Source organism: Dermacentor andersoni, chromosome 6, assembly GCF_023375885.2.
Source record: "Dermacentor andersoni chromosome 6, qqDerAnde1_hic_scaffold, whole genome shotgun sequence".
Taxonomy (NCBI): domain Eukaryota; kingdom Metazoa; phylum Arthropoda; class Arachnida; order Ixodida; family Ixodidae; genus Dermacentor; species Dermacentor andersoni.
Window position 1 is genome coordinate 182,395,607 of NC_092819.1, and position 22,263 is coordinate 182,417,869.

At 46.1% G+C, this 22,263-nt stretch overlaps 1 protein-coding gene across 5 annotated transcripts in view; it reads left to right on the forward strand.

Moving 5' to 3' along the window:
- Positions 1-22,263, forward strand: part of DCTN4-p62 (dynactin subunit 4) — a 522,593-nt gene that overhangs the window by 117,715 nt on the left and 382,615 nt on the right. The window contains exons 1-2 of one of the 5 annotated variants that reach the window (XM_055067007.2): positions 20,720-20,891; positions 21,703-21,814. The exons of the other annotated variants lie outside the window; for them this stretch is intronic. The gene's annotated coding sequence lies outside the window, so the exon portion shown is untranslated. Of the gene's footprint in view, positions 1-20,719; positions 20,892-21,702; positions 21,815-22,263 lie in introns of those variants that run through there. 5 annotated transcript variants of the gene reach the window in all.

The following is a 22,263-nucleotide window of genomic DNA, read 5'->3' on the forward strand; positions in this document are numbered from 1 at the left end:
GGGGTTGGAGAAGTCAGCCGGAGACGGATTGGCGAGCGGGAGGATTATTGTCATGAGTGTGGCAGACGCGAGCAGGTGGGTCATTGCATTCAAAGCCAGTGTAACCACGACGTTCGTCTTGCTGGCGGCATCGGCAAAACTGGGAGATATGTCCTCAAAAGCTGCTGTAATAGCAGATAGGCCTCGACGAACGGCAGGCAGAGTAGTAAGGCTGGTTCGGAGCTCGGGCGACTAAAGGGGCCAGGTGATCGTGAACAGGCACAAGCAGTGTGATTGGAGACTGTGCGGCTGGCATTGCAGCAACCTGGGTGTAAGAAGCTGGTTGTGGGAAAGGAGAAGTGTTGGCATGGTGGGCGTTCTGCAGGGAGACCGATTACTCCTTAACAATGCCGTGCAGGTCAGTAGAAGCAGGTTGCCATGCACTTGTAATTCCTCACGAATTATGGTTCGAATGATAGACTGCAGCTCAATACTGTTTGCCAGGGGGTTGTCGGAAAAGTCCGATTGCAAGCAGATTGATTGCAGAGTGTTGAGGCGCTGACAGACGGAGATGACATCCGACACTGTCGAAGGGTTTTGAGCAGCGAGTGTGTTGAAGACAGTAGATCCTATACCCTTAAGAAGGTGTCGCACACGGTCAGTTTCTGGCATGGCACTGTCGACACGGCGGCAAAGCGCGAGGATATCCTCAATGTACGAGGTATATGACTCGCCATACTGCTGGACATAACATAATGCTGGAGGCACTGGAAGTGGTAAGGGAATACATCTACTTAGGACAGGTAGTGACCGCGGATCAGGATCATGAGACTGAAATAATCGGAAGAATAAGAATGGGCTGGGGTGCGTTTGGCAGGCATTCTCAGATCACGAACAGCAGGTTGCCATTATCCCTCAAGAGAAAAGTGTGTAACAGCTGTGTCTTACCAGTACTCGCGTACGGGGTAGAAACATGGAAGCTTACGAAAAGGGTTCTACTTAAGACTTAAGGGGGGGGGGTACTATGGCAGCCATCTTGCGAGTAGTTCATATTCCCCCACCAGGTGACACCACTGAGTCCTGACTGACGGGAGGCTCTTTTCCGATGCAGCACAGCATTTGCTCGGAGCAGGACACGCCTGCATGTATCGAAAGTTTCTCGAACGTTGTCGATGCTTCCATCCGTTGTCTGTTGTTGCCGACGCTTATGAAATCTGATTGTATGAGCAACGCGAATTGTCTAGTACTTACTGGAAGACACGCAGGAAGCAGGGATTACTCTGGAACCTTTCATGACTCATGTATAAAAGCCGACGCGTTTCGCCGCTTATCAGATTTCGTCGATCGCCGACTGTGTTCGCCGCTATCGTTGTGCTTCGAGTGCAGCTTGCCTTTGTTCGCACAGGATCGCCCAATAAAGGCCGTTTCGTCATTCGCAGTTTTGCAACTGTTTTCTTCGCCGTCACTACTACGCGGAATACAACTGAACAATACTATGACAAAATCGTTCACACCATGAAGCTCACTGCAGGTTGCCTTTGTAGCGCCACTTGATTAGTGTCTGTTTAGGAATATCAGTAGTGTGAAGGAACACGACACAAAAGAAAAGAAGGGTAGTCTGTCGACCTCAGTGTCTCCGCGACAGTGAGACATTACCGGAAAGACGAATGCGTCTGTGTCCTGGGTTCTTTTTCTCCTTTCCTTGCATTTGCGACTGTCTGCCTGGCCGTCCCGACGCACTTACCACGTGCAGATGACAAGGCGTGGATTTTATTCGTGGTTGTGAGAAGAAAAGGCTGAGGGAAGTTGCTTGCCTGACAATCCGGATGGCTGACAGCTGAACATCGGCCAGCAGGAGCATAGGATAAATAGTAGAGAGGAGGAAAAGTGATAACTCGGTGCACTCTCGCATTGCGTGGCGCTGTCTTGTTCTGCGCGACATGCAGGCCATGGACGTAAGAGCGCACATTCGCTTTCGTCTGCTGAGAGGATGCTGTTGTCGAACATGTTGAAAATTTGAAGGTATCTCGTCAAAAAGGCGCATTCTCGTAGAGAAAATTTCGCTATTACTGCTTTCTTTCTTTTTCTTTATTTGAAGGCTTTGCTAAAGTGGGCATTCGTCTTCTTTATTGATATGTGATGTATGTAATGTTTTCACTCTATTACATTCCTAGCTTACTTCAAGGTCGTAAAAACTCGCTACAATAGATTGAGGTACAGAAAAGCGAAGATAACGGAAGCATGTAACGATGTTCTTTGTCACACTTTCTTGACACGTATGGTATTGTGCAAAACAACACATGAATGAGACCCTATAGCTAATAAGGCTGTATTTCGGATCCCGTCATTATTTACATGTTTCGGGAGTAGGGGGGTATGAGCTAGCAAGAAAAAAATAGACGGGGCATTCGCAATAAAGCTGGCCACGAGGCTCCCTTTTCATCTTTCTCCTCCGTTGATTTCGGGACCCTCGTCTGCATACTGTATGTACTAAACTGATGTTTTATTGTATATTCATCATTATCAACATATGAGCTACTCTTTTTTGTGCGCTTCGTCACATGTTCTCTCCTTGACATTACTTATTATGACAATGGTATATGCAAAACTTTTTGCAATAAGTTCGCACTCGACTTTTAGTGAAGTGTTAGAATAGTACATTGAAAGGTGAAATTGCACATCAGGTTTGAATAGTCTGCCAAAAGTTGTCGTAATCAATAAATACGATCTCCGCGGCGTTCGTTTTTCAGAATGGTGGACTGTTGGTGAGTTTTCTTTAGAAGGTAGGGCGTTTAGGGCTGCCAACTCCCATATATTTGCAAATCTTCTGTTAGGTTCGTTTGTAGCCACAAATCAAATCGTAGGGCGTGTGCGATCCCCACTTCAGCAGTGCATACTCAGGTCGATCTTATAGCGAAACACTGCCAGGGCGCACGTGCGCAAATGACAAAAAGAACAGATCGATTAGAAACGTGCGTCAAAATAGGCAGGATCCCATTATCTAAAACACGACATGTATAAGACAGAGTGGAACCTTTGACAGCATTTTCTAGGTCTAGTTCAAGGTTTAGTTCTCTCTCTTCGAGAACTAGACCTTGAGGTCAGCTGTTACAATTTATGTATCCAAATGAAGGACAAAGGAAAGAGCGTACGTACAACAAAAATCCCATAGTACACTGCACATTTACAGCATATACTGTGCACTGCACAGTACATATCAGTGGCGTAGCCAGAAATTTTGTTCGGGGGGGGCTCACGTTGCAGCTCGGCCTTCTCCTTAAGAGGAAACATTAGGTCGGATGCTCCTGTCTAAATACACGTAGAAGGAGAATTCGTTTTTCTTGGCAACCACTGCACCAAATTTGACGAGGTTTGTTAGATTTAAAAGAAAAACTTAAATTCTAGTGAATGTTTGTTTCGAATTTTCGATTTAGGTCGTCAATATTTTATTGAAAGTGGCAAAAATCGAAAATTTTCAGAAAACTAGACTATTAAGTTTAGAACTCTGTAAATCAGCAATGAAAATTGATATCACAATTCTGTGAATCGCACATAATAATAGTACATCTACAGCGGACAATATTGATATGTTACACATGAGTCTAAAAAAATTAAGTATTATGGAAGTACGGCTTTTGCAGAACCCTTGTACATAACATTACTAATCCACGTAAGATACAAATTGACATATCGAATTTGTCCGCTTTGAATGGTGTAATGGATGCCGTTTACAGAACCGCGATATCTGTTCTTGATGCAGAGCTATTAATTTGTAAACTTCGTGCTTCTATTTTTTTCGATTTTTCAAATTTTTCTATATATTTTAAACAAAGTTCAGGCCCTAAATTGAAATGCCGCTTCCAACAGACACTAGAATTTAACTTACTCTCTCAAATGCAACAAATTTTGTTAAAAGCGATTCAGGAATTATCACAGAAAAGCGTTTATGCGTTTTACATGTATCTGAATAGGCTGCGTCGGAGTAGGGCCCGAGCTAAAGCTTCCTCTCAAACAATTTGCCTAGGGATCAAATACATGAATAATAACTACATTGCCATTGCCAAAGATGCTGCAAACGAATTCTTGAACGGTAAGCACTGTCAATACAAGTAAAATATGTATTTTTTCCATAAAAGAATATACTCGTATGTGCCAAAAATTGTGCCCCACATAACTGATGTCAATGCTTTCATGTGTTTTGTCTATTTAATAAGGAAAGAAAATATCACTCGAACTTTAGAACTACATGAGTTCGAAGCCAGCAAAGCAGTGCATTCCGCTGATATGAAAAATGTAAAGGCCGTGAAATGAACAAGTTGAGAACAAATATATTAATGACACTTTGTCATTCAAGATCCTTGTTTACATTCTTGTACATATGCAACGGCCAGTGAAAAATCTCAATGACGCTGTCATTTCTTCCAGCGTATTACACAGCAGCAGCTGTCACCGGACGTGTATCGTAATTGCACCGAAATAATAGTCTCAACAGAGCACGTATAAAAAGCAGGAGTTCTGCAGAATATACGAGGGCGAGTCAAATGAAAGTGAGCCAATGCAAATATATCACAAAAGGGGTACTATAATTAGAAGTAGCCCCCATGAGCATTTAGACATTTGTCCCATTGACTAACGAGTCGCGCAATTCCCGTCTCATAAAGCTCCTTGGGTTGCTCCTTCAAGACCTCTGCAACTGACTTTCACTTCATCGTCTGAGACGAATCTGGTTCCCTTGAGCTGTTTTTTCATTTGCTCCAAAATGTGGAAGTTGCAAGGCAACAGGTCTTAGCAGTGTGGCAGATGTTGCAGCGTTTCCCGCTTGAACTTTGCCAGTTTTATAGTAACCCCATCAGCGACGTGGGGACGGGCATTGTCATGGAACAAGATGACCTCATTCGTCAATTTTCCACGTAGCTTGTTCTTGATTGGGGCACACTGCCGATGCCGCGTTTCGCAATATCGGAAACAATTGATAGCCTCTCATGATTTAGCAAATTCTATGAGTAATGGCCCCTGACGATCGAAAAATAAAAGTCAACAACACCTTTCTGGCAGAAATGACGGCCTTTGCTTTCTTTGGGGGTGGCGAGTTCGAATGTTTCCTTTGCAAGCTTTGCCGTCGTGTTTCAGACTCTTAGTAGTGGCATGATGGTTCGTCTCCAATCACAATTGCAGACAAGAAATCGTCACCCTTATTGTGATAGCGGATCAGATGAGTAAAGGCAACGCCGATTTTCTCCGTATTCTGGCGGTAGTTCAAAATCTTGAGCATCCACTGCGCGCACAATAGCCGATAACCGAGATGTTCATGAATTATGGCGTGAACCAAACCGTGACTGATATTCACACGCTTAGCAGTTCATCGATGCTTATCCTCTGTTTTTGTCTCATCAGCTCATCAACCTTTGCAATTTTGTTAGGGGTGATTGCACGATGGCTTTGGCCCGGTCTGGGATCGTCCTTGCAACTTTCAGGTCCTTTTTTGAACCGTTTGTTCCCACACTTCACAGTGGCCAATGAAATGCAATGTTCCATGTGCACGGCAGCCATACGGCGACTAATTTCTTTTTGAGAAACACCTTCAGCTGTCAAACACCTCACGGCACCACGCTGCTCAACTTCTGGAACGTCCATTGCGGCACGCAACCATGCACAACCCAGTGTATGAGAGCATTAAAGAACATTTATCCTCACACCAGCGTGTCACTTTTGTAAATGAGAGATCCCTGTGTGCTACGCGCAGGCCTTGCAGATAATCAAGAGAACCATAATTGCGTGCGGTGGGTAGGCACACTTTCATTTGACTCGCCCTCTACATTAGAAATGCGAAGATACAATGGAATATACAAATGGGAAGAAACAACTTGATAAAGGGCAAAAAAGTGCCACTGGAAACAAAGTTCACTGCACGTATACACAAAACCTCGCAACAAGATATTTAAGCATACGTATAAATAAGTCTCTAATAAATCTACGTATCTAAGAAAATGTCACGGTATATAATGCGTCAAACAAGGCAAATAAACATGTTGCGCAATCACAGATTCACAGAATCCTAGATCCTGGCCCCATTCCATCCGCTCTTCCGATGCATCGCGCGCGACGGAAGGCGGCGCGCTTGCTCCTCACTTTTCTCGCTCGCACAAGACAGCCACCATCGTCGGCTCACCCATTCCCCCCCCCCCCCCCCCGCACGCTTTCACTTGCACATACAGCATGCGGCGCGGGGTCACGATGTTACCGCACTTGGACATATGCGGAACATGAGGACGACGGCGACGGCAGGAGTGCGCCTAGAGTGTCCGTATCATTGCTATCGCAATAATATAGTAAGAGTATCCGGCAACTGAAGCGTCCCATGGCCCATTTCTTTTCGCAAGAGAAGTAACAAAATAGAACTTTCACGATGCGACAATTCGCTGCACCGCAACAATGCTTCTTTTTTCCTTTTGTGAGGCGGGGGCACAGTAATAAAAAAAACGCAAGGTATATTGGTCACAATCGAATGCTTACTTTGGGCAACTAATATGCCTATTAAAGGAATGTCAAAGAAAACATGAGACGCTTGGTCCACCAAGAACCATGCGCATACTGCTCGGTATCCTACACCGGCGAGACAAGACTTTCTGGAGAGGTTGCGCTCAAGCGAGCGCGGTGCAATCCGTCGAGCCCCCACAGTGATGGCGGCTAGCGACCATTGTTTCTTTTTCTCGTCTGCTAGCCAGAAAGCATCCAAAACTCTGCCATTCGAAAATGCACTCAGGCAGAGAAAACCGAACGCGCACCGAAGTGCGCTGCTTGATGGACGGGGCAACATGAGAAAAACGCATGCGCTCTGGCAGGCTCTGGCAGCGCGCGGGTAGGGGGCGAGAACAAAAAAATTGAAGAGGCTCAACGTGCCCTCGCAAATAAAAGTAAAAGTAGAAACAATAAATAAGAAAGTAGTTACCTTTGCTGGCTTTAGTGTCTTCACTGGATGCTTTGACGCAGGTGAAAAAAAAATGTTATTTTTTTATGTGACATGACGGCACGAATGAACCACCACAACGCTTCGTCTCATCAGGCCTCGCTGCGGGCTTTGTCAACTTCTCTGATAGTGTGTTAATTTGCCTTGTCTCGTTGTATGACCCGATGTACGACTTTGGAAAAGTCAGTGCACCTTTGGCGTCAAATAATAAAAAGTTTATGAGAACTTTATACCTATAAAGTTTCGCAATTGATATCCACGCGCTCCGTAAATTCCATGATAGAGTGTAGATTCTGTGACCTCCGCGAGATGCCGCGGCGAGCCCGTTCGCCATCAAAACGTCCTTGAAACTTCGTGCTCGGATGGGGCTACTTGCGTTATATGACTCCTAGTGCATGGGCGTTCCCGCGAAATTCAGCCAGAGTTCACAATTTTCGCGGTGAAATGGCTTTTCGAGCGTGAAAAAGACGCTCTAGACAAAATCCAGAATGATTTCTGGCGCCGGGGGTTGCTTTGGTAGGCAGTGCATGGACAGCACGAAAAAATTTCGGGAGGGGGGGGGGGGCTGAAGCCCCATAAGCCCCCCCTCTGGCTACACCTCTGGTATATATATATATATATATATATATATATATAAGGCTAGGTCGCTTGGCGGTGTTCTTGCCCAATTTCAGATAAGCAGGCATGAAACAAGCCATCGGCTCCACAATCTTGTTAGTAGAATATGATTCGTGCATATTTCACAACATGTGCTTCCATTGTCATGTCATCCAAAGTTCACAATGCTTCAAACAAGGGTAATTTTGCAGATCGCCGCCATCAAAATGCAGCCGGTACAGCCTGGTGTAGAACCAGTGACCTTGACTTCAGCAGAGGACACGTGCGACACATGAGCCAATAATATTTTTCTCAAAAGATATGGTGAAGAAATTCTGTTGGACACATGTTCAAGTATCATCGCTCTGAGCGCATCTCTGGCTTGGACACACCAGTTTGTGCTGCTGACAGGTGACAGCCATGTCATTGCTAATTTCTGAAACCTCTCATGAAAAGTATTTCCGTGCTGGTGATAATTCATCCATGTCGAGAACCATTTTGTTGAGGCTGTCGGCCCTTTCACCATAATTGTGCAAGCTGTGACCGAGGGGTGTCGCGGAGTGAACGGCCGATCACAACAGCCCGTCCACCGGCTCGAAAGGGGGCAGCTCATTGGTGTGATTTGAAGAGGCCTTGGCTGCTCAGCAGGTGCAGCTCCCGCTCGAAGTCCCAGGCTTGCCAGGAGGATCGAAAGGCCGATCACAACAGTGCGTTATCCTTTATTCTATGCTAGTCTTATCCACCGCTCACGTCCGGTTGATCCCGTTGATAACGTGAGCGGACTGTCGCTCTAGCCACTGTTAGGAATGGCCTGCCGAGGTGGCAACGTGCAAGTTATTTCAGCCCGCTGCACGTGTTTCGATCCACCCACGGTGGGGGCACCCTTCAGAGAACCAGCGAGGACAGCGCTAACCAACCGTGAACTTCCTTTGGAGAACTTGACTACGGCGGCGTTAATCCACCATGCGCCTCATTCGGAGAACAGGAGAAAGGTAGCTCTGGAATTTAGAGGCGCCGGCTGGGGTCGGGCGTGACCACCTGGCATTGGGGAGGCAGGACAATGGACACCTGTGACGACTGCGCTGGCTGCAAAGGTCGTCTGCCCTCGGAGGGGGCACTGAAACCTGTGTGTGAGTGTGTGCGTGTGTAAACCGTCCCGCAGAGAGGCGGCTTGTTTACGATGACATCAAATGTTTTGCCTCACCTAGGGATCTAGGGAACACGAAGTGTTTAAAAATGGCTGTTTGTCGGCTGCTAGGTGTGCTCGTCATCGTGCTCTGTGATCGTACTCGTGAGCTGTGTGCTCTGCTGTATGCTTCGTCTTGCGGGCTCCATTTGGGAGTCACGCTGGACTGTTGAATGTCTCTGTTGTTTAATATGTAAATACTGTAAATAAATCCTGCTTGCCTAGTCCTGTCGCCCCAAGTTCCTCCGATCGTCCTACAAGCCCGACTCCAAATCTTACATCTGGTGGCAGCGGTGGGATTGTCCGACAAATCTTACACCACTGACCAAGAGCGAAAAGCACGAAAAGGCATTATCATCGGAAAAACATTGCTACATAATACCGGCCCAGGCCAATGGGTGAAACCACGTGGTGTGGATGGAGTGCAATTTGTTCTCTACAGTCTCGTCTCACTGCGCGTTGAGTACTACAGCATGCATGCTTTTTACGTCGCTCATACAATCAGATTACATAAGCGTCCGGGACAACAGACAACGGATAGAAGCATCGATAACGTTAGAGAAATTTCCAATACATGCAGGTGCGACCTGCGCCCAGTGAAAAGCAGTCACAGGTGAAAGACTCCATTCCACTGCATTGTGTCAGCCAAAGAAAAAAGGGGAAGATTCCTCTATTGTGCTACTGTAATCGCGCCATCTACTAGGTCGATGACTGAACAGAAGCTTCACGGAGTCATTTTAGCGCACCATGGGCAAGGCCTCCTCCCTTCTTCGGCCACACAGGTGGCTCTCATGCTTGGCTGGCACATGCTTTCGCCGTGGCTGCTATGCACATGCTAGCCCAACAAAAGCAGGAAACAACAGCGTGTCTCGCGGCGTTGGCTATGCCTCTGGGAGTGGTTCCTCTAACTATTCAGGATGATTGACAGGCATTGTGGGAGAGTCCAGGGGCGCAATCTTATAACGGTTCCAAATGCGAACCGGGGCCGCTATTCTGGACATAACGCCATTTTCTTCGAGGCGTGACGTTGACGCGATGCGTTCAAAATGACGCTGATCGCCCCGTTTTGTTTTCGTAATGTGACGCAAGCTTGACGTTTTGCCTAAGAAATTGAAATGAAGGCACCTAACCTAACGTTCTTGATAAAGCAAAGCAGTTTTCCTCCCCAGTAAAAATAAAGCAGCTAGCTCAAAGCATACGATTATTCTGTCAAACGCTTCTCGCTTCCATCTGCGGTGTACAAGCCGTCGTCTGCTTCATTAGGTAGGATGCGTGTACCCGGTAAATGGAATGAGTCATCGTACGTTGGTGCCAACGCGCTTGTTTTCTACCTCGAGGCAATGTACGCGATCGACCAGTGCTGATGAGCACACATTCTAGGCCGCGTTATCGCTATCTCGTAAAACGCAAGTGACTCAGCCCAACTCGGCTGGCTGAGAAACGGCCATATATCACCGATAGCGTTTCGTGCGCCAGAGATATCTGCTAGTGCGACGCAGATGCTGGCGCTGCCATCTCTTGTTGGTCTCTCGCTGGCCACTCGCACCGCTGGAGAAAACTTCAAGGCACCGCCTTGCGTGCATTCCTTTTTATAAATTAAAAAGACGCCATTGTCATAACTTTTGATTGTGCGAAAAGGCATCAATCTTGATTACAATACAAACGCAGCAGTGGAAAATGGACAATGTTGCGCAAAGTCAGCTATGTTCAACCAATAACAAATGCCAACACCACCCGAGAGCGATGCAAATACTATGAGCACGCGTTATGAACAAAAGATTTTCATTGTGCCAAATGACAGGGAAAATGTGGCGATATGCATTCCTCTCTCCCGCCATTGCATATGGCTGCTCATTACTATAATTCGCGCGGCTTATGGCACCACAAATTATGGCGGAAAATTTCTGCAATGGCGGCCCAGCGCAACGTCGCAATATAGCTGCCAAGGACCAAAAAAATGTATTAGTCGGTAAAATTTGTAGCTCCACATCATGTTTCGTTATCTTGATGAAAACGCAAAATTGCATTTTGCAGAACTTCTATTTCCCGGCCAAAATTTCAAGGCACGTGAGCTCTTGACAGCCAGAGAGTCAACATGGCGGATAATGGCGGCCGTGCAGCCGCCATGAGTGTTGAGAATAGCACCCCGGTTCGCTTCACCGCTTACGTCCCCCGCAGGGGCGTCTGCGTAAGCAGGTGTTTGGTGTGTTGCGACACCACGGACCCGAGCACACGAGGGTTGGACCCTCCCGCGTGTAGCCGTGCGCGGCTTAGCCGTGTCTGGGGAAATGGGGATCCTGGGGGTTGAGCCGATGCTGGGTGTTTGGACCTTTAAGGCCCCCCGGCGGAGGCAACACACCTCTTCGGCCTCGGCTTCACATAGACGGCACCTCCAGACTGACCCACCTGGAGGACATCGGCAGTCGCCTTTTCCTGTCTCTCCCTCCTCGAATCTTCGTCTTTATCTCTTACTTTTCGGCCTTTCCTGTCCCCTTCTCTCTTCTTTTTACTTCCTTTCTCCACGGCGGCAAGGGTTAACCCTGTGTGGCTATCCAACCTTGGGTACACCATATTCGGTTATAGTGACGGCGTACGACTGGCGTCGTGCAGACTTGTATGCAAGCTCTGCCGCGTCCCCTCGTTGGGCTCCGTGGTGGGTGGTCGGCGCTGTTGCCGAATGTATATATTTTTCATGGAAACTTCTTTCCCCTCCCTTGCTGATCGCCCTCAGAAACGAGGGCGCACCGAAGATGTCTTCAAGTTCTTTGGACGCCAAACCCAGAATTTTCCCCGCTTCCACGTTATTCATTCCGAAAAGCCAAACAAAGCAGTGCGAAACCTTTCACCATTCCTAGTTTCAAAGTCCCTGACTGATGTTTTTGGCCCAGGATACAAGGTGTCGAGGATGGCAAGCGGCGACCTCCTCTTGGAGCTCCGCGATGTAAAACAATATGAAAAACTACCGCAACTACTGTCATTTGGAGAGACCCCCATAACAGTAACCCCGCACCGTACAATGAACACCACCCGTGGTGTTGTGTCAGATGATGATTTGCTTGAGCTGACTGAAGCGGAACTACTGGAGGGCTTCAGCGAACAAAATGTGATCAATGTCAGAAGAATTACGATGAGGCGGGATGGAAAAGAGATTCAGACGAAGCACCTAATAATTACTTTTGGATCAAGTATCTTGCCCGAATCAATCGAGGCCGGGTACATCAAGCTCCGTGTGAGGCCGTACGTGCCAAACCCACTCCGATGTTTCAAATTCCAGCGATTCGGCCACAGCTCGCAGAGCTGCCGAGGCCGCCAAACATGTGCAAAATGCAGTGCCCACGAGCACACATCTGAAGCTTGTGAGAATGCTCTCCACTGTGTAAACTGTGATGGGGAGCACGCCGCGTACTCGCGGGCGTGCCCATCCTGGAAAAAAGAAAAGGAAATTGTAACAGTTAAAGTAAAGGAAAATATAAGTTTCAAGGAGGCACGCAGGCGGGTATCGTACCTGCCCAAGAAAACCTTTGCCGATGTGGCGCGTCAGGGGGCAGCGTCACAACGGCCTCCGGCGGCTGTCCGACCCACAGGCAGTGAGTCTGCAGTTACGCCATCTGCCCCCGCGGCGGTTGCAGCTAGCGCTGCTCCGTCGACCCAGAATGAGGGACCATCGACCCCGAAGGTGGCCGCCGCCGAGGCTGTCCCAACCTCCCCGGCCCCTTCCAGCGCTGGCAACAGCCGGCGCAGCCAGATCCCTCAGGGAGCCCCATCGACCTCCGGGCTGGTGGGCGCAGGGGTCTTGCCCTCCAAGGCGGGACTCTCTCGAGAAACATCTCGCTCGCAAGAGCACGTGTCCGGCGCCTCACAAGAGGCAATAGACACTACACCCATCCTCAAGGCGCACCAAGCGCCTAAGGAGCGGCGAGGCTCCCTCGAACGCTCCAGAAAGAACAAAACCCCTATTACAGGGCCTCGAAAGGGCTCTGTAATCTAAGGCATCCCATCCGTTTCCGTAAACACAGCACCAATTTTATTTTGAATATGGATACCCAAATCATTCAATGGAACATCAGAGGTCTCCTTAAAAACCTTGATGATTTACAAGAACTCGTCCACCAACACAATCCAAAAGTGCTGTGTTTACAGGAAACACACTTAAAACCACAACACACAAACTTCCTACGACCGTATGTCACGTTTCGGAAAGATCGCGATGATGCTATCGCATCATCGGGCGGTGTTGCCATTTCTATCCATAAGAGCATTGCATGTCAACTTTTACAGCTACAAACGCCTCTCGAAGCAGTGGCGGTTCGAGCTGTACTCCTAAACAAACTCATCACCATTAGCTCTCTTTACATACCCCCACATTACAAATTAACGAAGCATGAATTCCAATCCCTTATTGATCAATTGCCAGAACCTTACGTTGTACTTGGCGATTTCAATGCGCACAGCTCCCTGTGGGGCGACTCTCGTATAGATAGATGCGCGAGGTCGACTTGTTGAACAGTTCCTTTTTTCCTCTGGTGCGTGCCTTCTGAATAAGAAGAAACCCACTTATTACTGCCTTGCAAATAATACATTTTCTTCAATCGATCTGAGCATAGTTTCTCCGTCCATACTGCCTCAACTAGAATGGGAAGTTACGAATGATCCTTACGGAAGCGACCACTTCCCCGTACTACTAAGAACACTTAAAGAAAACGAATATCCACCACAGGCTCCTAGGTGGAAGATTGACACAGCAGAGTGGGATAAATTCCGAAACTTAACTAGTATATCATGGGATGACATGTCCTCGTTAGGAATTGATGCTGCCGTGGAATATTTTACAGCCTTCATAATAGATGCCGCAACTAAATGTATATCAGAAGTAAATGGCTTGGCATGCAAACGGCGTGTCCCGTGGTGGAACGAGGACTGTAGGATCGCTCGTAAGAAACAGAACAAAGCGTGGGGGTTGCTACGCGCCTCTCCCACTGCAGAAAATCTGTTTAACTATAAGAAAGTGAAATCGCTAGGCAGGCGAACACGCCGACAGGCTAGAAGGGAGAGTTGGCAGAAGTTTTTATCCGGTATCAATTCATATACAGATGAGGCCAAAGTTTGGAACAGGGTTAATAGGATAAAAGGGCGACAAACATATTCCCTTCCTTTGGTAAACACACAAGGCCAAACACTGAAAGATCAGGCAGACTCGCTTGGGGAGCACTTTGAGCACGTGTCGAGCTCAATTCACTATTCCCAATCCTTTTTGAAACTTAAAGAAATAGAAGAACGTAAGCCAATCTTACGAAAATCCAGAGAGAACGAACCGTATAACCAGCCATTCAGTATTGCCGAGTTGAGAGCTGCATTGAACACATGCAAAAGCACTGCACCGGGACCTGACCGAGTCATGTATGACATGATCAGAAACTTACATACTGACACACAACTTACACTTCTCACACTATTCAACACTATGTGGGCTGCGGGATACCTCCCATCCACATGGAAAGAAGCGATTGTGGTTCCTGTTCTTAAACAGGGCAAGGACCCTTCCTTGGCGGCAAGTTACCGTCCGATAGCCCTTACAAACTGTCTCTGTAAGCTTTTCGAAAAAATGATTAATCGCAGACTTATACACTTCCTTGAACTCGCCAATATGCTCGATCCCAATCAGTGTGGATTCAGAGAAGGACGATCAACTACCGATCACCTTGTGCGCATTGAAGGAAATATCCGCGATGCATTTGTTCATAAACAGTTTTTCCTATCAATATTCCTCGACATGGAGAAGGCGTATGACACAGCATGGCGTTACGGGATCTTGCGAGACTTGTCGGGAATGGGCATCCGTGGAAATATGCTGAACACTATTGAAAGTTATTTGTCAAATCGTAGCTTCCGAGTAAAAGTTGGTAATGCACTGTCACGTCCGTTTACGCAGGAAACTGGTGTACCCCAGGGAGGCGTGCTGAGTTGCACTCTCTTTATCGTTAAGATGAACACACTACGTGCTTCACTGCCACCGGCCATCTTTTATTCCGTATACGTAGACGATATACAAATAGGCTTCAAATCCTGCAACCTCACAGTATGCGAGAGACAGGTACAGCAGGGCTTGAACAAGGTTTCCAAGTGGGCAGACGAAAACGGATTCAAAATCAACCCCCACAAAAGTTCCTGTGTTCTTTTTACTAGAAAGAGAGGCCTGGTTCCAGATCCTTGTGTTCAAGTCTGTGGACGTCATATACCTATCAACAAAGAACACAAATTTCTAGGTATTATACTAGACTCCAAGCTTACTTTTATACAGCACATTAAATATCTTAAAGAAAAATGTCTAAGGACAATGAACCTACTTAAAATTCTATCCCACTCAACATGGGGTAGCAACAGGAAGTGTTTGATGAATGTTTATAAGAGCCTAATTCGATCACGATTGGACTATGGCGCCGTCGTATATAACTCAGCCGCTCCGAGCGCACTAAAGATCCTAGATCCTGTCCACAATCTAGGTATCCGCTTAGCCACTGGCGCTTTCAGAACTAGCCCAATTGAAAGCTTATACGCGGAATCAAATGAATGGTCCCTCCATCTACAAAGAACTTACACCAGCCTTACATATTTCCTGAAAATACATTCCAATCATCAACGTCCATGTTTTCACACTGTTAACGATATGACATGTTCTACACTTTTCCACAACCGTCCCTCTGTAAGACGGCCTCTCTCGCTTCGTGTGAGGGAGCTTAGTGATCAAATGCGTGCCCCACTCCTCGAGCTTCGCCTAATGCATCCAACCAAGGTGTTACCACCTTGGGAGTGGCAGCTGATTTAATGTGACATATCCTTTTTAGAAGTAACAAAACACGCACCAGAGATAGAAATCCGAATGCATTTTCTTGAACTCCAGCACAAGCACTCCTGCGCAGAGTTCTACACAGACGCTTCGAAGTCAAATGCCGGGGTGTCTTATGCTGCCTTCGGCCCATCCTTCTCAGAATCTGGTGTACTGCATCCGGAAACAAGTATCTTTACGGCCGAGGCCTACGCAGTACTGTCTTCTGTAAATCACATAAGAAAATCGAAACTTCAAAAATCAGCGATATATACGGACTCCCTAAGCGTCGTGAAGGCCTTGATGTCACCCTATAGACACAAAAATCCAGTACTTAATAAACTATATTCCGTCTTGTGTAAAGCGTACATATCTAACCAGCATATCATTATATGCTGGGTGCCTGGCCATAGGAGCATCGAGGGCAACGTTCTGGCGGACGAGATGGCTACGTCTATAGCATCGCAAGCCGTTAACCCTATCGCTGAGGTGCCTGTCACAGATCTGAGGCCTTTCTTGCGAAGGCGGCTGCGTGCCCACTGGCAACGCATGTGGGACGCGGAAAAAGATAATAAGCTCCACCTAATAAAGCCACAGTTAGGACTCTGGCCTTCCGTAACAAAATCACGCCGGACAGATGTCCTATTCTGTCGTCTAAGAATAGGACACACATTTGGCACACATAACTTTTTACTCACCGGAAACGAGCCTCCAACCTGTGGTAGATGCGGGGAGAGGCTGACCGTCCTCCACGTCCTTCTGGAGTGTCGGGCAGCCGAATCTGAAAGAAAGAAACATTTTCCCTTAGCATACCGCCAGCACATCCCCCTTCATCCAGTAATGTTACTCGGCCCAGAACCGCTGTTTGACTCCAGCGCAGTCCTGGGCTTCCTGAAAGATGTTGTCTTGCATGTTCTTAGCCCCACATGTTCGTAGCGGGTCCTCTCTTCAGAGGATACCGCTGTGATAGCTCTTTCGTGTAGCACGCGCCTCTAGGCCCTTGTGTTTCAAGGGCTCTGCCGAGGCAGCAGTGCTCCAAGTAATTTTACTATCTTATACATTTTCCATTTTGCATCATTCTCCTACGATGGATTTTAATGGTCATAGTTTTCTTCATAAATCATCGCCATAATTTTATAGCATGTAGATTTTACGCAGTTTACAGCGACTATTTTTAGGCCACTTTACAGCCAAGTCACATCTTCCATAATAAATCAACATTAACACTTGTCATGGCGCTCTTTGGCCAAACCTGGCCCTTGCGCCACTAAACACAACACATCATCATCAACCGCTTACGTCACTAAATAGGCCACTCCTAAGCCGGAGGTGGAAGACGCGACCAATAAACGGAAGGGAAGAGACGGAAGGGTGCCGCCTCTGAAGTGTACGTCATCATATGCACAATGTTTCTTCTTGCTAAATAAATATGAACTATTATTTAAATATTGTCCTGAAAGTTTTCAATTATCGTCGGGTGTTGACATATTCTTTTATTGTACATTAGGCAATATAATATTACCATTTGTTTAATTGTTCGCGCCAGGTGGTAATCCACGCGTTAAAAATTGTTACCACTCGAATCAAAGGAAATAGCCCCATCGCCATCAGTTGTGCAGAAATTTTGAAAGTTGGTTCGTTATTCTATGATGTCGTCGCACAGGGACATTTTTCTCGGGCCGCACGTCTCGCACCGGCAAAGGGCGATGGCTGCTCGTCTCCTCCAGTTCGTCGCACAGCCATCGGATGGTTCCCTTTCATAGACGATAGTGACGCCGAAACTCCTCATCTGTCAGCTCTGATAACGCGTCTAGCACCTCCAGTCGTTGACGGGTCCGGGAGAGCAACCCGAGGCAAAGAATGAGCGGGCGCCGCCATGTTTTCATGTGTATGAAGTCGCATCTCAGAGATGATCACCGCGCGCACCACCCGTGAGTCTCCGAGGCGGCGCGGCCATGGTCGCAGGCAAACATCCAAGCCACAGCAACGGAACCCAAAGCGGACTACCTCTTCGCCGGTTCCACTCATGGCCGACGACGGGTTCGCTTTGAAAATTATTGACAGGTTCGTGACGTGTTCAAAATTTGCGGTACCGCAGCGCTGTCTCCGACGGCCGCTGACGCAACCACAATTCTCACCAATCACGTGAGGGCAGGGGAACTGTTTCCCTTTTGGAACCATTATGAGATTTCGCCCCAGGAATCCTTCAGGGGAAAACTCTAAAATGTTCGTTCCTGAGGTAAAATGTTTTGACCCGCCACATTTGGAGAAACTGTGAACTTCCTGGTCCAGCACTTTTGTGACAGTCGTATAGATGGCTCTAGGTGAAAATTTTGCATGTAAGTGCAAAAATAGTATAAATTTCTTCCTTTCTTTGCAGTTTGTTGCTGTGATTATAGCATATTACGATAACAAATGACCATAGCTGCTAATGTTTGAGATATGAGTCCTTAGATTGTGGTACGGTTTGAAGATCGCGTCGACTTTTATCGATGTTACCAGTGGAAAAAAATAGTAAAATTCACGCGTCCCGTACAGCATTTCTTTTTGCTTTATTGGAAAAGTATGCGTTGAGATTTTGAATTCAGGCTTCTAATTGTCTCATCCAAAACGGCAGCTTCATACCTTTAGTACCTTCCCGCAAAAATGGGCATAGGCAGGACCAGAATTCTAAATATTGCTTAACTTCAGTCTCATTTTTAGAAAAACTAATAAAGGTACATAAATGAAATTTTGCGTCCTAAATGGAAATTCCTTGAACTCTAATTTATCCAAAATTTAGCTTCCTCGAGCGTGTAGTTTCCAGGCTCTTTTCAACAGAAGTTGCGATATTTCGCAATCTTCAAAAGCAAATTATCCAAAAAGTAAAAATTCAACATAATTTTGCTGCATCTAGGAAATAGATAAATATGTCCTAAAGCTACAGAGCAAGCTGCAATGCAGTAAATGCGGTAGTTTCTTCTAAATATGGTCACAACTGAGACACAGTTCGCGAAAAACCATGTATCTCATGCTTGTTCTTGAACATTTATTTCTAAATCACGATAATCAATTTATTTATATTATATATAGTTGGAATATACAAGAATTAAGCTTTTTTATGGTATGTACGACAACTTTATATCCTAAGTCGAAGAGCCGGCGCGGTTGCTCCAAGAGTACTGAAAACGGCGGGCTCGTGCCGCCGAAGTGGGACCGCCGCCTTAAATTGAGGACGATGCAACGAGCTATGGAAAAAAGAAGGATAGGTGTAACGTTAAGGGATAAGAGCAGATTGGGTGAGGGAACAAATGCGAGTTAATGACATCTTAGTTGAAATCAAGAAAAAGAAATGGGCATGGGCAGGACACGTAATGAGGAGGGAAGATAATTGGTGGTCATTAAGGGTTACGGACTGGATTCCAGGGAAGGGAAGTATAGCAGGGGGCGGCAGAAAGTTAGGTGGGTGGATGAGATTAAGAAGTTTGCAGGGACAACATGGCCACAATTAGTACATGACCGGGGTAGTTGGAGAAGTATGGGAGGGGACTTTGCCCTGCAGTGGGCGTAACCAGGCTGATGATGATGATGATCTACGTACATGAAAAATTGAAGGCCATATTTTTATTACAGGGTAAGATAATTTGTTACGGTGTTTAAAAATGTGCTAGGACAGGTTAGGACTGTGATTTCGTTGGAAAGGCTGTTCTGTCTGTTGCTGCAAGAATGAAGACGAAAAAGTGACAGTGCGTGTATGTGGGCGCGTGACTTGTGGGTGACCGGTGCGGCTAGATATGCGTGCCTGGGGAAGAATGTATGGGGCTTTGCCAAGTGAGCTGTAAAAGAACTTGTGAAAAAGACAAAGACTAGCAATGCGGCGGCGAGATGCAAGCAATGATAAGCTGGATTCTGTTTTTAGTGCCAATATACTGTTGTCGTAGGAGTACTTAGAATGAATAAATTTTGCAGCTTGATTTTGAAGCGATTCCAGTTAATTGATGAGATATACTTAAGGAGGGTTCCAAGTGGGGGATGCATATTCTAATTTCGCCCTGACGAGAGACTGATAGGCTAGTAATTTTACATTTTTGGGTGCGTAGCACAAATGGCGTCTTGAAAACCCAAGTGTTTTATTAGCAGATGAAATGATGGTCACAATGTGCGCTTCCCAGGCTATATCACTACAAAGGGTTACTTTGAGATATTTGTAGGAAGGAACTGATTCAAGGTTGACGTCAGCAATTTGGTATAAGAAAACAAGTTGATTTCTGCTGCGGTGGAAGGAGGCAGTCTTACATTTGTTAGGGTTTAGTTCCATGAGCCAAAGGTTACACAATTCCTGTACAATTTGTAGGTCGTCTTGAAGGGACGTGTTATCAGAAATGCTGTTAATTTTACGATAAATTATGCAATAGTCTCCAAACATATGGATGTTAGAAGATACATGCATTGGTAGGCCATTAATGTAGATTAGAAATAGTAATGGACTAAGGACGGACCTTTGGTGTATGCCTGACGTTACAGGGGTAGAGTTAAATGCTTGATTGTTGACAAAGAGTGATTGTGAACGGTTACTTGAGAATTCTTTAATCCATGCTAAGATATTGGTATTAAGATGTAATGTGGCAAGTTTTAGTAGTAGACGCTCGTGAGGAACTTTGTCAGAAGCGTTGGCGAAATCTAGGAAGATGGCGTCAGTCTGGAAGTTAGAGTCAAGGTTTATCTGCAGGTCGTGAACGAACATAGCTAGTGGCGTTTCACAGGAAAAACCTTTCCTGAAGCCATGCTGCGCATGATGAAAACATATGGTTGGTATCAAGAAAGTCCATGATATGTGTGTAGATGATAGGTTCAAGGATTTTGCAGGGTACACTGGTTAATGAGATGGGGCGATAATTTAATGGGGAGTGTTTTTTGACCGACTTGTGAACTGGAATGACCTTTCCGTGCTTCCAATTTTAACCTACAAGCTTTCTTTAACAATAAACGAAGCATTTTTATTACATGACAAAGAGTACAAAGTTATCATTCCTAATTTACATTGTACTCTTTATTACCAACTTTGTTGTTTTTTTGCCATTTTAAAAGCAAAATAGCTTTTAGCATCATTGACCTCTCACGTGACCTCTGGCCTGGATTTAAAATTTTTACCGGTATGTTCGCATGCATGACAGGTACGGATTCCTTGGATTGTACATCTGTTGGTTATTTTGTGCTAACACAAGTTTATTGCGCTTCAATATCTCGCGTTATTTAACTTCGGGTGTAAGCCCGAAAGCTAGGTTCCAGTCGTGAGCCATGTGAAACACGTCTGCATCGAAATGGGAGCCGAATCCTGCTGCGACGGGACGGCAATACCGGTGAGTCGTTTAACATTTCTGCTTCAATAGCTATGTAATATATTTGTCACATTAACTTACAGGTGGAGGCAAGTGAACGAACTATATGCTGCATTACATATTGGCAGTCAGGACCCTCTGTTGCTATTTCCGAAATAAACTTTCAGTTGCGAGGCCATCGTTGTACAGACATTCACGAAAGAGAAAGCGATATCGGAACATGCGTCACATTTTTCATCTCGTAGCCGTAGCCATGGGTGACTGAGTAGCCTTATCAATATATATATATATTTTTTTGGAGTCTGCCGGCAACTTTTGTTCACAGAACTGAATAACCCTTTGATAAACTGAAGCTAATGTACTGAATTTAATGTATTACAGTTGCACGCATGATAATTCACCCCTATTTCGTACCTGTTGGTTCTAAATGTTCTTGCTGTTCAGTTTGGGTTACCTCTGGACATTTTTGCAGTAGTGAAGTGGTGCATCATGTTCATGCGCAAAAAGAATGCATCATTTCTAATGGCTTCATGTCTTTCATCTATTTGCTTGTGAAACCAGCAGTGTGATCTCTTCTAGTGCATAAACGAATGCACAAATGTTCTCATTTGTGATCTTAATAATACTTAACCTGTTGACATGCATTGTAGTTACGCAGACATCAATTTTACGGAGAGTAACAATATTTATTTACCATGCTGCTTAAGCACCCTACATTTGCATGTGTTCTGTAGTCACAAACCATTACAATGTATATGTCGCACTTTTTCGTATTTTATATTGCAAAATTGTGCTTATTCAATTTCTGATGCAGTCAAAATTTCTCTTCCAGGCATGCAGTAATGAGGATGGCACCAGTATAAAGCAACACACTGCATGCACTAAACAGAAGCTGCTGCCTGCTACAACAAGGTCATTGTGTGGACTTTGGCTGCTACTACAAGGTAAACAACACCTGGTTCAGAGAAGGAGGAGGAGGAGGAACTTTATTATTGCATAAGCTGTTGCGCGGTTTATTCCTGGGTGGTTCCCTCTGACAGGGCTCCACTGACGATCGCTGCTCGCCGGGCCTGGTCGAGGGTCGCCAGTTGGCTTCCCAGGTCCAGTTCGGAGAGTCTCGCCTCCCAAGACCACGTAGTGAATGTGTGTGTTGTGACTCGTGGCGAAATTGCGTTGCCCGGATGGTCGGTACATTCGTGTGTTATGTGCGCGAGTGTCGCTGTATGGTTGCTACACCAGGGACATGTCCGGGACGTATAACTGTCTGGGGAGATTGCGTGTAGACGAGACAAGTGTGGGTATGTGTTAGTTTGCAGGTGGCGCCAGTCCCTTGCCTGGAGTTTATTGAGAGCTTTGTGTGGGGGAGCGTATTGCGTTCTTCCGAGACCTTCGT